The sequence below is a fragment of the Lithobates pipiens genome, unplaced genomic scaffold, assembly GCF_037356315.1.
Source record: "Lithobates pipiens isolate NorthernLeopardFrog02 unplaced genomic scaffold, aLitPip1_a1.2 Scaffold_19, whole genome shotgun sequence".
NCBI lineage: Eukaryota > Metazoa > Chordata > Amphibia > Anura > Ranidae > Lithobates > Lithobates pipiens.
In genome coordinates, this window is record NW_027507764.1 from 566,201,850 (window position 1) to 566,217,956 (window position 16,107).

The following is a 16,107-nucleotide window of genomic DNA, read 5'->3' on the forward strand; positions in this document are numbered from 1 at the left end:
CTCTCTCACCTCCTTCTCTCTCTCTCTGACCCCCCTTCTCTCTCTCTCTCTCTCTCTCACCCCCCCTCTCTCTCTCTGACCCCCCTTCTCTCTCTCTCTGGCCTCTCTCTCTCTCTGGCCCCCTTCTCTCTCTCTCTCTCTGGCCCCCTCTCTCTCTCTCTCTCTCTCTCTGGCCCCATTCTCTCTCTCTCTCTCTCTCTCTCTCTCTCTCTCTCTCTGCCCCCCCTTCTCTCTCTCTCTCTCTGGCCCCCTTCTCTCTCTCTCTCTGTCTCTCTCTCTCTCACCCCCTCTCTCTGTCTCTCTCTCGCTGTCCCCTCTCTCTCTCTGACCCCCCTTCTCTCTCTCTCTCTCTCTGGCCCCCTTCTCTCTGGCCCCCTTCTCTCTCTCTCTGGCCCCCTTCTCTCTCTCTCTGGCCCCCTTCTCTCTCTCTCTCTCTGGCCCCCTTCTCTCTCTCTCTCTCTCACTCCCCTCTCTCTGACTCTCTCTCTCTCACCCCCTCTCTCTGTCTTTCTCTCTGCCCCCCCCTCTCTCTCTCTCTCTCTCTCTCTCTCCCTATCTGACCCATCTCTCTCTCTCTCTGACCCCTCTCTCTCTCTCCCTCTCTGACCCTCTCTCTCTCTCTGACCTCTCTCTCTCTCTCTGACCCCCCTCTCTCTGACCCTCCCTCTCTATGACCCCCCTCTCTCTGATCCTCTCTCTCTGACCCCCCCTCTCTCTCTCTGACCCCCCTCTCTCTCTCTCTGACCCCCCCCCCTCTCTCTCTGACCCCCCTCTCTCTCTCTGACCCCCCTCTCTCTCTCTCTCTGACCCCCCTCTCTCTCTCTCTCTGACCCCCCTCTCTCTCCCTCTTGCCCCCTTCTCTCTCTCTCTGGCCCCCCTTCTCTCTCTCTCTGGCCCCCTTCTCTCTCTCTCTGGCCTCCTTCTCTCTCTCTGGCCTCTCTCTCTGACCCCCCTCTCTCTCTCTCTCTCTGACCCCCCCTCTCTCTGACCCCCCCTCTCTCTGATCCCCCCTCTCTCTGACCCCCCCTCTCTCTGACCCCCCCTCTCTCTGACCCCCCTCTCTCTCTCTCTCTCTCACCCCCCTCTCTCTTTCTCTCTGCCCCCCTTCTCTCTCTCTCTGGCCCCCTTATCTCTCTCTCACACCCCCCTCTCTCTCTGACCCCCCTCTCTCTCTCTCTCTCTCTGACCCCCCTCTCTCTCTCTCTCTGGCCCCCTTTTCTCTCTCTCTCTCTGACCTCTCTCTCTCTGACCCCCCTCTCTGACCCCTCTCTCTCTCTCTCTCTGACCCCTCTTTCTCTCTCTCTGACCCCCCTCTCTCTCTCTCTCTCTCTCTCTCTCTCTCTCTGACCCCCCTCTCTCTCTCTGACCCCCTCTCTCTCTCTCTGACCCCCTCTCTCTGACCCTCTCTCTCTCTCTCTCTCTGATCACCTCTCTCTCTCTGCCCCCCCCTCTCTCTCCCTCTCTCTCTCTGACCCCCCTCTCTCTCTCTCTGACCCCCCTCTCTCTCTCTCTGACCCCCCTCTCTCTCTCTGACCCCCCCTCTCTCTCTCTCTGACCCCCTCTCTCTCTTTCTCTCTGTCAGACCCCCCCCCCCCCCTGTATCTTTCTCCTGCCTCTCTTTCACCCCCCCTACCAACCCCTCTTTCCCTCCTCAGGTGATGGGGGCCCCAATAATTTCTAACAGCAGCCCTGTGAGTGAATGCTCCGACTCCCACACTTCCTGGCTCGAAGCAGCTCTTGGTAAGGCAGTCTATTGGGGGTCTTTCAGGTCAGGGGACACTGATGAAGGGTCCCTGATCTAATCAAGGGGAGGGGACAATATAAGGGAAGGGGAATCTGAACTAATGGAGGGAGTCTGTGGGGAGGGGGGTTCTGACTGCTGTTGATCACTTAGAGACCCCCATTATATCAGCACCCCCCTACTTAGAGACCTCTATTAGATAAGGGAAACTCTCTTTATATAAGCACCCCCTTTGGAGACCCACATTATGATATAAGGATCTGTGTTTCCTTATATCATCCCTCTCTTTAGACACACCCATTATTTCACAGTCCCCTTACATCTACACCCCCCTTAGAGACTGGTCTCTAAAGAGAATCTGATATAGGGGACTCTGATTTAAAAGAATACAAATGTAAAAAAAATTAATTGTGAATGATGGTGGAAAACCCCAAGGATAATCCAAGTATTAATATACTCCAATCTTATTTAAACATACATATTGTTCAATTTCACACATACAATAGTGTATGAATAGTGGTGTAAATCCATTCCACAAGGTGCTGTGCTAATATCCAACGTATATAACTCAAAAGGTGTTTATAAATTGGATATTAGCACAACCCTTTTTGAAATGGATTTACACCACTATTCATACACTATTGTATGTGTGTGGAAATTGAACAATATGTATGTTTAAATAAGATTGGAGTGTATTAATACTTGGATTATCCTCGGGGGTTTCCATCATCATTCACAATTAAGGTTGTGCTGCATTTTTTCAATTTTTATTTTTTGGGGTTTTTAAGGGGAGGACTGATATAAGGGGATTCTGATCTAATGGGTTCCTCAATGGGGGTCCAAATATTATGGAGGGTGTAATACTGACCCCTATATTAAGTGGGTGACACCAACCCTCTGTTATGGGGGATGAGGGTAACAATGACCCCTATATTACAAGGGGGGGGGGGGTGATACTGACCCCTGTATTATGACGCCTAGGATTGCCACCTGTGCGGGGTCCACCGGAAATAGCTCACATTTTGAATCATGTGTCTGGATTTCAGTCTGCTTAAAACCCAGACACATTATTCAGACCGGACTGTGGCTTCCCAAGTAACCAAAATAGTCAGACACCAATCTGTTGCCACCTGTTAAAATTGGCCACTCCAACTGTTTGCCGCGGTGTGCTAAGTGTGACGCATTATTGATCTCCTCCAGGCCTTTAAAATCCTATAGCACAAAAAAATTTGCCATGCGGCGCTAAAGTGTTCGGGTTTGGCTTGAAGAAAAGGTGGCAACCCTAGCTGGAGGTCCGCTAATTGCATATCCCTGCTATAGTTCAATGCCATGTGCCACATCTGGGCTGTCCGGACTCTTTATACAGTTTTATTGATAATGTTATCATTTTAAGTGCTACTTTTTTGCATTTTTTCACATGCATTTTTTTTGGAGGTGTCTGTTATGTAGAAGAAACCAGCAAAAACGCAGCAAAAACGCAGCAGAAGTGCATAAAAAATGCAAGCACTGCATTTTTAATGCGCTATTAGGGGCACCCGGGCTCCGCCACCCTCTTTCCACGCCACCCCCCCCCCCCCCCTTCAGGGCACCAGACGCATGAATTACAGCAGCAGGTTTTTTTTTTTTTTTGTTTAACCCTTTCATGACTAAGCCTATTTTTGACATTTGGTGTTTACAAGTTAAAATCCATATTTTTTGCTAGAAAATTACTTGGAACCCCCAAACATTATATATATATATATATATATATATATATATATATATATATATATATATATATATATATATATTTTAGCAGAGACTCTAGAGAATAAAATGGCGATTGTTGCAATATTTTATGTCACACGGTATTTGCGCAGCGGTGTTTTAAATGCAACTTTTTGGGAAAAGGGACACTTTCATGAATTAAAAAAAAAAAAAAAACAGCAACAATAGCCCAATTTGTTTGCATAATGTGAAAGATAATGCCGACCAGAAGCGGGTGTGAGACCCGTTTTCTGATTGCCCAAAAAGAGAAGGTTCCCGATTGGTTGCCGAGGAGGAGGGAATAAACGGAAGCCACCGCCACTGTCACTCTGATCATAGGCGTGCGCACAGGGTGCGCCGGGGGTGCCTAGGCACACCCTAATCCCTCCATGTGTATTAGCATTATCCAGGGGCAACACCGGGTGGGTGATTAGGGGGTGCCTGTAGCCAGTGCAAATGCCCCCATTATATTAAAGGCTAGGTTCAACTTTAGGAACACGTTACACCTGTATTTAAGGTGTAACATAATATGCTTCCAATCAACTGCCTCCAACCACCACAGCCTCCTCCGTTTGGGGTGCACACCCTAATGTAGTAGGCCGCGCACACCTATGGCTGTGATGACAGGAGAACGGGAGGCCGCTGCCAAGCATGGGAAGCTGCCAGTGATGGGGTAAGTGCTTCCGACTGACCGGGGGGGGGAGGGGTTTTCATACTGCTGCCCCCCCCCCCCCCCAAAAAAAAATTCCACCAGCCACCACTGTTTTCTATTTCTAGGGAACCAAAAACCCAACTTGCTGCTGGCAAAAAAATCCCTGACCCTTTCCAAAAAAACGCATTGGTTAAAAACGCATTGATGTGAACGTGACCCATAGGAATCCATGGTAAATGGACTGTACTGCATTTCTGCAAAACTGGAAAACGCACAGCAAAATGCATAGGTGTGCTACACTACTGCGATTGCCGCTTGCTTCTTGGTCCCATGCTAAGAGGTTCTCCTGCCGCTTATTGTACACAGGAGGTCGCTCGCTCGGCACAGGCACCATTCAGAGACAGCTTTGCATTTCCTCAATGGCTGCAAAATGTTCTCTGATTTGACAAGGCGGTGATGATATACAAAGTATTCTCCGAATGGTGCCCGTGCCAAGCGAGCAAATTCTCCTGTTTAAAATTCACTAGGGCATCTGCTCAGCGTGGGACGTGGAAGATACCGGGGGCGCTGGAGTTTCCTCTACCATGATTTCCAGCTTCTACTGGGATCCCACAGGTATGATATACCGTATCTATTTATAGCTATCTAATTAAATATTCTTGTTATGTTTAATAGAATTTATAGGAGTTTAAACTTTAGTATAAAGTAAAAAGCATTCATGTGCACATAGGGGGGGAATTACTAACACCGGAGCGCTCAGAATCTGGTGCAGCTGTGCATGGTAGCCAATCAGCTTCTAACTTCAACTTGTTCAATTAAGCTTTGCCAATAAAACCTGGAAGCTGATTGGTTTCTATGCAGAGCTGCACCAGATTTTGCTCACTCCAGTTTCACTAAATCACCCCCATAGTGTTGGCAGATATTGTCTCACGTTATGGTAACAGGTCGCCATCTAGTGGTCGGCTCTCGGCATTGTGCATATAGGGAATAGGAGCGCCGTCACTGAAGAACTGGATAGTTTGTCGCTTCTGCATTAAAAAAATCCCGCCTGTTCACAAATATTTATTTATTAAGTTAAGAGGACCGCCATAAGAAGGATTTATGGACATTTATGTCATTTAAAAAGTCACTCAGAGAGATATTGAGGCCAATTTACTAAAACTGGAGAGTGCAAAATCTGATGTAGCTGTGCATGGTCAGTATTGGTAGCCAATCGGCTTCTACTGTAAGATCAGCTTGTTCAATTCAGCTTTGACAATAAAACCTGGAAGCTGATTGGTTACTACGCAGAGCTGCACCAAATTTTGCACTCTTTATTTATAGGCTGGCCATACATTATACAATTTTTTTCACATGATTTCCACTGACACCAATGATGGGGCACTATTCCTCCCACGGACACCAATGATGGGGCACTATTCCTCCCACGGACACCAATGATGGGGCACTATTCCTCCCACGGACACCAATGATGGGGCACTATTCCTCCCACTGACACCAATGATGGGGCACTATTCCTCCCACTGACACCAATGATGAGGACAATATTTGTCCCACTGACACTAATGATAGGGCACTATTCCTCCCACTGACACCAATGATGGGGCACTATTCCTCCCACTGACACCAATGATGGGGCACTATTCCTCCCACTGACACCAATGATGGGGCACTATTCCTCCCACTGACACCAATGAAGGGGCACTATTCCTCCCACTGACACCAATGATGGGGCACTATTCCTCCCACTGACACCAATGATGAGGACAATATTTGTCCCACTGACACTAATGATAGGGCACTATTCCTCCCACTGACACCAATGATGGGGCACTATTCCTCCCACTGACACCAATGATGGGGCACTATTCCTCCCACTGACACCAATGATGGGGCACTATTCCTCCCACTGACACCAATGATGGGGCACTATTCCACCCACTGACACCAATGATGGGACACTATTCTTCCCACTGACACTAATGATGGGGCACTATTCTTCCCACTGACACTAATGATGGGGCACTATTCCTGCCATTGACACTATTACTACACCAATTACTATTACTACACCAATTACGGAGCACTATTCCCCCCACTGACACCAATGATGGGGCACTATTCCACCCACTGACACCAATGATGGGACACTATTCTTCCCACTGACACTAATGATGGGGCACTATTCTTCCCACTGACACTAATGATGGGGCACTATTCCTGCCATTGACACTATTACTACACCAATTACTATTACTACACCAATTACGGAGCACTATTCCCCCCATTGATGCCAATGATGGGGCACTATTCCTCCACCCAATACCAATCATGGGGAATGGTTTAATGCCACTGGTGCCAGGACATTTTCTACTCCCAATGGACACACTCCGGCCCTCCTAAAGTTTGAAGGACAGTAAACTGGCCCTTTGTTTAGAACATTTGGGGGCCCCTGCTCTAGAGGAAATGGCTTTGAATATCAGTAGTGATCTCTTTAATGCACCTTTTGATGTGAGCGCATTTCTTGCATTTTATTTTAGTAAAGTATTTTTGATGGTTTTATGCAATGAGTTCCCCCTTTTCTGTCATTCCATTTTACATATGGTCCGAGTCTACCTGGTGGTGTGGGACAGAGGGAGAGGAGTGGAGTCTCTTGGCTTTCTTCTTTTTATATACCAAATAAGGCCCCTTTCCCACCAAAGTTCCAATCAGACCTGATCAGACAGTCCATTCATCTCTATGGACTTGTATCCATTTACACTGTAGAAATGTAACATAAAATGTAAAATTCGGAAAGGAAAAAAAAATGTAAACATTCCCCGTTTTTTTTTTTTCCAGAAAAAAATTCAATTTTAGAAAAAAAAAAAAAAACCCCAGCGTGGAGTAGTTTTTCAAATTGAAATGAACTTTGTTACACCGGGGAGGTGAAGTGTATATAAAAGTATTACGCTTGGAATAAAAGTACAGCTTATTCAGTATATAAACTAAACTTGCTATTTTGGACTTATTTTTTTTTTATTACAAATGGAATAACAAGGACAGTATATGATAAGAACATTTCACCTATACATGAGAACAGGACACCACCCCCCTTCCCATCATAATTCCACAGCTTCCTACAAATATGGATTTTCAGATATTGACAATGCTGATCCAGAAACATACAGTGCGGTGGAAAAAAAAAATGTATTTGCCCCCTTCCTGATTTTTTTTTAATCTTACTTCCATATTTGTCACACTTAAATGATTCAGATCATCAAACACATTTTAATATTACACAAAGATAACCCGAGTAAATACAAAACGCAGTTTCTAAATGATTATTTCATTCATTAAGTGTGACAAATATGCAAAAAAAAAAAAAAAAATACAGTACTTTTATACAGCACTGTATATTGTTCTATGAAGAGCTTGATAAACATTCTCCTGATTTTCAGGTGTCATTTTCCCTATGAATGAAGGGATTGTGTATTTTTGGGAGGCCGTGGTTTGTAACACTTCCTTACTTGAAGATGCTGCTGGTAAAGGAACACTTTGTGATGATCCAGTAGCAGCAGAAACAATGTTCCTGGAATGTGAACTCTGGAGGGAAAAGCTTCTTGCACTTTCATTCTGGTCCTCATTTCATTCCATAAAGTATTTTTTACCAGGATGTGTTTTGTCCTCCTTGTAGCATTTGGAAAAGAATATTTCTTCTCACAATATTTGCAAATTGCAGCTTTGCTCTCAGCAGAAATTGCACAGCGGAAATGTTTCCAAACTCTAGATGTTGGTCTCACCAAAAGAAAAAAAAAACTATTTACTGAGCAGACTATAAGGAAACATTATGGTGTGATGGTGAAGAACATTAATAGGAATCATTTAAAAGTTATAAAGATAAAATAATTTGTCAGACAAATATACCCTCTTACCTGTCAATTAAGGCCAGAGACAGAAACTATCATCTACTGTATCCCAACAATCACCAAACTGTAGAAGGTACAAGATGGATCCCACAAGCAAACTAAACTGGAGCCTTTCCCCTACAGTGCCCCCTAGTGGAAGAAACATGTATTTCTCTTGTTTGAGTACTGCATTGAGAAGTACGGTGTTACTTGAATTGTATTCCAGGATTTGCGTGTCTTCAGCTGAGAAAACTTGCAATAATTTAAGACTTTACATAAAGCTCCAGAATTCTTTCATTAAGGTCTCCATGTTACATAATTTGAATACCATGTCATAGATATAGTTTTTATCATTGTAAAAGAACATATTCCACACTTTTTTATTTTTTTTGCTATTTGGTCCTGTGCTACTTTAACTGGCAAGTGGGCAGTCATGTCACACTGTACTCAAAATACATTTATGTCATTTTTTTCACACAAAGACTTTTTTCTTTTGGTAGTATTTGATCACCACTATTTTTTTTAAATAAACGAGAAAAGACCATAAATGGAAAAAAAAATGTTTTACTTTCTGCTATAAAACATATCCAAATAAATCTATAATAATAGAAATTATAAATAAATAATTTCTTTATAAATTTAGGCCAAAAAGTATTCTTTTACATGTCTTTGGTGAAAAAAATTAAAATAAAATAAAATTATATTATAATATATAAATATATATCTATAAAAAAATGATATATATCTATATCTATATATATATATTTTTTTTTACATATATATATAATTTTTTTTACACTATATATATATATATATATATATATATATATATAATATATCTTTTTTTTACACATACACACATATACATACATTATATTATATATATAAATCTATATCTATAGATATAGATATATATATATCTATATATACTGGGAATTTTTTTTTTATACTAGTAATGGTGGCGATCAGCGACTTATAATGAGACTGCGATAGTGCAGCAGCCAATCTGACACTAACTGACTGACACCACCAGTGACACTAATACAATGATCAGTGATAATACTATACACTGTCACTGTACTAATGACACTGGCTGGAAAGGGGTTAACATCAAGGCCTAACAAGTGTAATGTGTGCTGCTTTTACTAATCGATGTGTCAGCCACATCGCTGCTCCGTGTACAGAGCCCTGTGTTGTTAGTAAACACAGTGCTCTGCTTCGCTAAGCCGATCAGCAGGTCCCAGCCATAAATCATTGGACCCGTTGACCGACTTGTGCTCTACTGAATCACAGCAGAGATGGGGGGCAGTGGGTGTGCACTCTACCCAGAAATGCTGGATCATGTACATGTCGGTGATCCGGTAACAGAGCAGCTGCCCTGCAGCCGTATATATATATATCTACATGGGAGGGTCCGCTAATAGTTAATAGAGTGATATTTGAACAGCGTTGCTTTTTCCTAGTATTTATGTTTAACTCGTCTCATTTTACACTTTAAGGTAGCTGCTTTTATGTAGTCTTGAGAAAAAGTTTGTGTGGTGCTGGTGTCATTTAATTAAAATTAAAGCAGAGCTACACTGTATGTGCGCACCACAAGCCGAAGACGCCATTTAATTCATTTTTAATATCCAAAATAAACTCCCCCATCCATCCATGTCTCCATGCTTTATTTTTATGAGAAAGAAATCACTATGTGAAATACACCCTTAGCATCCCTAGCTGCAGCCATCTTGAGAAATGGCAGATGATTCGTGTAGCATTTACTTCCTGATATCCATCTGCCCTTAGCTCAGGCATGCAGACAGGAGGGTGTGCTTAGCTGAGAAAACTCCTCCTCCCCTCCTGAAGACTCCTGGGATGTATGACATCATTGGCCTAGGCCAGAAACCAGGAAGCAACTGAAGAAATGTAAAAAAAAAAAAACGTTAAAGCAAGTAAATTCAATATACCTTCCTATATATTTGCTAGCAGCATACGGATGAAAAATAGTCAGTGTTGATTGAGAAAATGAAGTTTCAATTCAAGTTGATGAGAGGTTAGTCCTGCACTAAAATTATTTTCTTGAAGTCTGATAAATATGCTGCCAAGGCTTACATCGGGTTGTTTAGCAATGAAGTAGGAATTTTCAATAAAGTTTGGAAAAAATCCCAACACAAAGACAAACATCAGCACGATCAGGACAAAAACTCTATATTTTCTCTATATTCCTTTATCGTCAGTGCCACCTAGTGGGCATAATGCCAATTTCTTTCCCCAGAAATTCCTTTAGACTCCTTTCACACTGAGGCGGTTTAGCGTTAGAAGTAGCGCCAGTAAAGCGCCTGAAAAGCGCCTCCCATTAACCGCTTCTGGACCGTCGCACGCCGCTATACGTCCTGACTTTGACGGGGGATATCGTATGGTAGCAGTTAGCTGCCATAACAACGCTATCCTCGCGTTCGGCCGGCGGTCCGATTCAAGATAACAGCGGTCTCTGGGGTGGATTTGCCACAAGATCCCTTTGATCGGCGGCGGGAGAGGGCCCCCCCCCTTCCACTGCGTTCCCAGGAGCGCAGTGACGGAGGCGATCGGATGCTGTGCCTTCCTTGGCATGGAGACGAGTGAGGGGAAGATGACCCCCCCACCCGTCTCCATGACATTGCAGGGCGGAAGAGACGTCATAATGTCACTTCCGCCAACAGCTCTTAAAGGGTCATTTAAAAAAAAAAAATTTAAATGAATTTTTTTTATTTCATTTTAGTATAAATATGAGATGTGAGGACTTTTTGATCCCCAGATCTCATTTAAGAGGACCTGTCATGCTTTTTTCTATTACAAGGGATGTTTACATTCCTTGTAATAGGAATAAAAGTGACACATTTTTATTTTTTTAAAACAGTGTAAAAATAAAAAATAAAAGGTAAAATAAATAAGAAAATTATTTTTTTAAACACGCCCCGTCCCGCCGAGCTTACGTGAGTGAACGCATAGGTGAGTAGCGCTCGCATATGAAAACGGTGTTTAACCAGTTGCCGACCGCCGCACGACGATGTACGTCGACAGCATGGCACGGGCAGGCATATTGGCGTACATGTACGTCCCTGCCTTCCCGGCGGTCGGTTTTCGTCCGGGAGCGATCCGGGACGAGGGGGCGGCCATTCATTCATGGCCACCCCCTCGCGATCGCTCCCGACGAATAGAAATCCCCCGTGACATCACTTCCTCTCCTGTAATGTAAACACAGGAGAGGAAGTGATGTATTCTCTCCTCCGTGTCGGTATTTTTCGTTCCGACACGGAGGAGAGCGGATCGGTGAGTTGCACCAACACTCTACACACACAGTAGAACATGCCAGGCACACTCACACCCCCCCTTTACCCCCCGATCACCCCCCCAATTACCCCTGCCCCCCAGTCACAGTGACACCAATGTCATTTTTTTTTTTTTTTTGCATTGGTGTCATTTGTGACTGTAATAACTGTTAGGGCAGTTAGGGTTAGCCCCCTTTAGTTCTAATGTACCCCCCTAACCCCCCCAATAAAGGTTTAACCCCGTGATCACCCCCCGTCGCCAGTGTCACTAAGGCTGGGTTCACATTGCAGCGGTTTATGAGAACGAATGTGATTCGCACCGCACTGCAGTGCAAATCACATCCGATCTCTGTGCGATTCGAGTTCAGCCATTCGCCGCACCCGCCGCACCCGCCACACCCACCGCACCCGCCGCAAATTCGCACGGGACCCTTTTTTTGGCCCGCAGCAGAATCGGATCGCATGGGTGTTCACACCATGCGATCCGAGTTTGCAGATCGCACTGCGATATGCGAACTGATCTGGGGGTGTCAGTAACATTTCACTGACACTCCCAGCAGTTGGCATAGGGCAGTGTGAACTGCCGCCGGGAGGCATGCGATGCGGGAACCCGCCACGGATTCGTGGCGTTTCCGCATCGCTCCAGTGTGAACCCAGCCTAATAAGCGATCATTTTTCTGATCGCCGTATTAGTGTCACAGGTGACGCTAGTTAGGCAGGTAGGTATTTAGGTTCGCCGCAGCTTTTTATAGCGCCAGGGACCCCCATATACTACCACATAAAGCCCCCTGATTGCCCCCTAGTTAACCCTTTCACCAGTGATCACCATATAACTGTTACAGGTGACGCTGGTTGGTTAGTTATTTTTTTATAGTTTCAGGGCACCCGCCATTTATTACCTAATAAAGGTTTAACCCCCTGATCACCCGGCGGGTGTCATTTGTGACTAATAACTGTTAGGGCAGTTAGGGTTAGCCCCCTTTAGTTCTAAGGTACCCCCTAACCCCCCCAATAAAGGTTTAACCCCGTGATCACCCCCCGTCGCCAGTGTCACTAAGGCTGGGTTCACATTGCAGCGGTTTATGAGAACGGATGTGATTCGCACCGCACTGCAGTGCAAATCCCATCCGATCTCTGTGCGATTCGAGTTCAGCTATACAGATAGTATGGCTGAATTCGTGTCGCACCCGCCGCAAACTCGCACGGGACCCTTTTTTTGGTCCGCAGCAGAATCGGATCGCATGGGTGTTCACACCATGCGATCCAAGTTTGCAGATCGCACTGCGATATGCGAACTGATCTGGGGGTGTCATTAACATTTCACTGACACTCCCAGCAGTTCGCATAGGGCAGTGTGAACTGCCGCCGGGAGGTATGTGATGCGGGAACCCGCCGCACATTCGTGGCGTTCCCGCATCGCTCCAGTGTGAACCCAGCCTAATAAGCGATCGTTTTTCTGATCGCTGTATTAGTGTCACAGGTGACGCTAGTTAGGCAGGTAGGTATTTAGGTTCGCCGCAGCTTTTTATAGCGCCAGGGACCCCCATATACTACCGCATAAAGCCCCCTGATTGCCCCCTAGTTAACCCTTTCACCAGTGATCACCATATAACTGTTACAGGTGACGCTGGTTGGTTAGTTATTTTTTTATAGTTTCAGGGCACCCGCCATTTATTACCTAGTCTCACTAGTGTACCCCTAAATTTAGGGGTGTCTACTTTCCAAAATGGGGTCATTTGGGGGGGGTTTGTGCCATCTTGGCATTTTATGGCCTTCAAAACTGTAACGCCCTTAGAAAGCCTGAAGGCGGTGCTTGGTTTTCGGGGCCCCGTACGCAGCTAGGCTCCCAAAAAGTCCCACATATGTGGTATCCCCGTACTCAGGAGAAGCAGCAGAATTAATTTTGGGGTGTCATTTCACATATGCCCATGGCATGCATGAGCAATATATAATTTAGTGACAACTTTGTGAAAAAAAAAAAAAAAAAAAAAAAAGTTTGTAATTGTCCCGCAACTTGTGGCAAAATATAAAATATTCCATGAACTCAACATGCCTCTCAGCAAATAGCTTGGGGTGTCTACTTTCTAAAATGGGGTCATTTGTGGGGGTTTTGTGCCATCTTGGCATTTTATGGCCTTCAAAACTGTAATAGGTAGTGAGAAGTGAACTCAAAAATTTACGCCCTTAGAAAGCCTGAAGGCGGTGCTTGGTTTTCGGGGCCCCGTACGTGGCTAGGCTCCCAAAAAGTCCCACATATGTGGTATCCCCGTACTCAGGAGAAGCAGCAGAATTTATTTTGGGGTGTCATTTCACATATGCCCATAGCATGTGTGAGCAATATATCATTTAGTGACAACTTTGTGTAAAAAAAAAAAAATATTTTTTTTTTTGTCATTATTCAATCGCTTGAGGCAAAAAAATAAAATATTCAATGGGCTCAACATGCCTCTTATCAATTTCCTTAGGGGGTCTACTTTCCAAAATGGGGTCATTTGGGGGGGGTTTTGTACTGCCCTGCCAATTTAGCACCTCAAGAAATGAGATAGGCAGTCGTAAACTAAAAGCTGCGTAAATTCCAGAAAACGTACCTTAGTTTGTAGATGTGACAACTTTTGCGCAAACCAATAAATATACAATTATTGACTTTTTTTTTACCAAAGACATGTGGCTGAATACATTTTGGCCTAAATGTAGGACTAAAATTTAGTTTATTGGATTTTTCTAATAACAAAAAGTAGAAAATATCATTTTTTTTCAAAATTTGCGGTCTTTTTACGTTTATATCGCAAAAAATAAAAATCGCAGAGGCAATCAAATACCATCAAAAGAAAGCTCTATTTGTGGGAAGAAAAGGACGCAAATTTTGTTTGGGTACAACATTGCATGACCGCGCAATTACCAGTTAAAGCAGCGCAGTGCCAAAGTGTAAAAAGACCTCTGGTCATTTACCAGCAAAATGGTCCGGTCTGAAAGTGGTTAAGCCACACATGTGAGGTATCACCAGGATCGGTAGAGCGAGAGTATTTAGGAGAGTTTGGGAGCTGTCAGTGTTTTTTTCTGCCAAAACCACCCCCCAAGGGGCTGCCCCGGGCTTAACTCTGGAATACGGCACTTTCCCATCCCATGTGGATTTTTTTGATGAAATTTTCCAAGGTAATACGAATTTTTGTAGTAAGATGATGAGCTGAGTTTTTTCTCCCCTCATTTTCTATCCTTGTATCCTGTTGAACTGATACCCTTTGTAATTGTATATTACTATTGTCATTGTTCTTGATGATTTATTAATAATTCAATACTTTGTTTATCTTTAGTTTTAAATCACACACTTTTGTCATTTGTGGACACAAAAGAGGTTTGGGAGGTCCTGAGGAAGCGGGGTGTGCTGCGAAACGCGTTGATCAACCATACCAACATTTCAAGTGGGATGTTTTCTGAGATAGATTGATGTTATTACTTATTGACCTTGTACATGTAAGATTATTTTTTTTTTTTATGATGTGTATGTAACAAATATGATTTTAATTTTTGTATGCATTACAAGTTGATAATATTTTAATTAATGTGTATTTACTATCGGAGGTATATGCAAAGTCCTATCTTTCAGTTTTTTTTGCTTTGATTTATTAGAAAAAAAAAATTCTGAAAACATTTTCCTTATTGTAAAGCCATCGGCAATCACATTGTCCAGCAATGCAGATGCGTGTCATTTACGATGCCCGGCGACCGCTGTCAAATAAAAAAAAAAAAAGCTGCCGCCAAGACACAGCCCACGTGTTGCCCTGTCACCAACTGAATGATGAGTGGAAGTCCCAGACAGTATGGTCACCTGCTGACTTGGCACCATCCACAGGCAGCTGAACTCTTTAATAAGACACAGAAGTTGAATCCAGCACAATTTTGCAGCTAATTGCAGTACAGAAAATGCTTTTTCAGTCTTTTGAAATGTAAGAAGGTCATGACTTTCCTAAGCCCTGTCACTGTAAAGTACTGACAATGACTGAGAGGACATAAAGGAAACAGGGAACATCTAGCTTAGGACTGAACTAACTAGCACTAAACAGGAAGGAAAAACAAAAAAGAAAAAAACAAAATTACAGTAAAAGTTGTAGTGACTCAAAACCTCCACTAGATGCCAGCATACTACAAAACACTAATAACCTCTCTCAGTTCAATAAAACAGAAAAACGTCATAAAAGTGGAGCAGAACATCAATTTTTTTTTTTTCGGGTAAGTAGTGTTAACTTTGTCAACCAAAAAGTTTTCATCAAAATTTTCGTCAGCGGAATTTTTACAGTGACCAAAACGAAGAGCATTTTTCGTCCACTAATGAAAACGGTGACGAAAATCAATTCCGTTTTAGTTAACGAACGAAAGTGAAACGAAAATGTGAGGCAACTAACTTCCAGTTTTCACGGAGCTCCTCCTGCTTCTGCTCCCAGCAAGCAAGTGACTGTGCAGCCAACAATACAGGCCTCCGAGTCCTCAGATGACCTTCCAGAGCAGCACTGTGCATTACAGGCCTCCCGTGTCCCAACTCCTGACACATGAGTCACGACGACGACCGTCCAGAGCAGAGACCACCCACTGTGAGTGTGTATATTACAGTTACAGGCCTGAGGCCTCCCCTCAGACCACTGTTCATCCAGAGCACCGTGCAGAATTACAGGCCTCCTCTGACCACCAGCATCCAGAGCACTGTGCATTACAGGCCATGCCTCAGACCTGAGACCACCATTCACCACTGTGCAGCATTACAGGCCTCCTCAGACCACTGTCCAGAGCACAGTGCAGCAC